This window comes from Notothenia coriiceps, unplaced genomic scaffold (assembly GCF_000735185.1).
Source record: "Notothenia coriiceps isolate Sejong01 unplaced genomic scaffold, NC01 NC01_scaffold00004105, whole genome shotgun sequence".
Taxonomy (NCBI): Eukaryota; Metazoa; Chordata; class Actinopteri; order Perciformes; family Nototheniidae; genus Notothenia; species Notothenia coriiceps.
Genome location: NW_011336806.1, coordinates 250,468 through 252,341, shown reverse-complemented (window position 1 = coordinate 252,341; position 1,874 = coordinate 250,468).

Here is a 1,874-nt window from a genome sequence, read left to right as displayed (position 1 = left end):
CCCTTTGGAGCAAGCATGAGCTCTCCTCTGTGAAGAGAGAGGTTTCTACCCAGATTCTCAGCTAAATGCTGCCGTGATTAAAAGCTATATTATGTTCCAAACCACATAGAGGATTATTTCTGAAAAAGTATGGAGCTCAAATACTTTTTCTCTTGCGGGTTTACTACAAGGTGAGTACCTTNCCAACCAGTCAACATCTCAAACGAATGTTCAAAGTGATTCAATTGATAAAGCGCAAGATTAACCCGAAGGAAAAGCAAAGAGGAAATGTGTAAAGTCTTCAAGACTTTACACATTTCCTCTTTGCTTTTCCTTCGGGTTAATCTTGCGCTTTATCAATTGAATCACTTTGAACATTCGTTTGAGATGTTGACTGGTTGGCCGAACTTTTTACCCCACAGTCAACCAACTTAATTTGCTTCGCCATTTTTTGTAAAACAAACACACGGCGCACCGCGCAAGCGAGTAAATAGCTTTCTGGCTCCCTAATCACACCAATGCATGTGCAACTTAAGTATCAGGTTTCGACTGGTCACAACAATAATTAAATATCACTCTTAATACAACAAATAATTAACTTTTATCTATTTTGGGGTGCACATTTTGCTGTTTGCTGTCCTTATTTCTTTATGTTAAAAACGGGTTGCCACTGATGGCAACCAAAGGCCAAGAAGTGGTTGACATTTTTTCTGAACGGTTGCCAATGGCAACCTGGCAACCATTACTGTCGAGCCCTGGTGTCATAAAAAACGCTGTTGCTAACAAATGGATATATGAGACTACTAAACATCATCACGCCAAATATTAGCCACCATTAGCTTAGCGGTGGTGTTAAGTCATGTGACCGTGACATTGATTTGATGCTTCAACTACTATAACAGTGGTCTTAATATGTTGAGATTATGTTGCTGAACATACTGTTGCGTGAAAGTATCAAAAACGTTGGTGTGTCACAGATCTTATTTTCGGCTAAATTCCAACAGGAAATCAAAAATTGGCTTTAGTCGAGGGAACCCTTGCAATGCAAACTTCTTTGTCTGCCAAAGGAAAACAAACTTTGCCATTTGATGTCATGTGTGCGTGCAATTCTCCCCGTTTACTCATCACTACAGATGGTCACTTTTACAAAATGTGATAAAAAGTCATTGGTGTGAGCTGTGTGTTTCTTTAAAAAGCATCCCATCAAAAAGGTTAAAGGTCCGCTCATTATGTGTGGGAAACAAAAGATTTCGCCTTCTTTAGTTCTTCATTTCAACCTCTTTCTTTGGCATTAGCAGCAGAGGCTCTTTGGGATTGTAGCATTAAGAACTGTAGAAGTACCATATTCCTTAGAAACATATTCCTGAAGATGTCATTAAAATCACCTTTTAAAAACACCCCTACGTCTATTAGTCTGCTATTTTAAAAGCTCTTTCCTGAGGCCTGTACTATGAAGCTGGTTCAACCTAACCTGGATATGTTTGAGTTAGCCGGTTGGCCTAATCCAAAACATACGCGCTCTCGCTAAACTGTACTAGGACGCGGGTTATCAAGTGGATCGCTCAAGCCAGCCGTGTCCTATTAAGTTAGGTGTGCGTTCACATGAAAGGGGTGGTATTTGGAGCATTCGACCAATCACAAACATGGATAAGCGTACTGACAGCGCCGCGTCATACTTCCTGAATGAAAAGTCAACTATAATATTAGACATATGAAGAAGTTAAACTTTAAACATCCATGACTTAAATACTTTATCCAGGATCAAATCCACATAGCTGCACCTGCAAGGTGAATACAGCTGGTAAAAGAAAAAGTGTTTGAATGCGTACATTAACAGGTTTATGATATCACTGCCCCGTCTAAGACACGACCTGACTTTAATTACATTTGTCTCG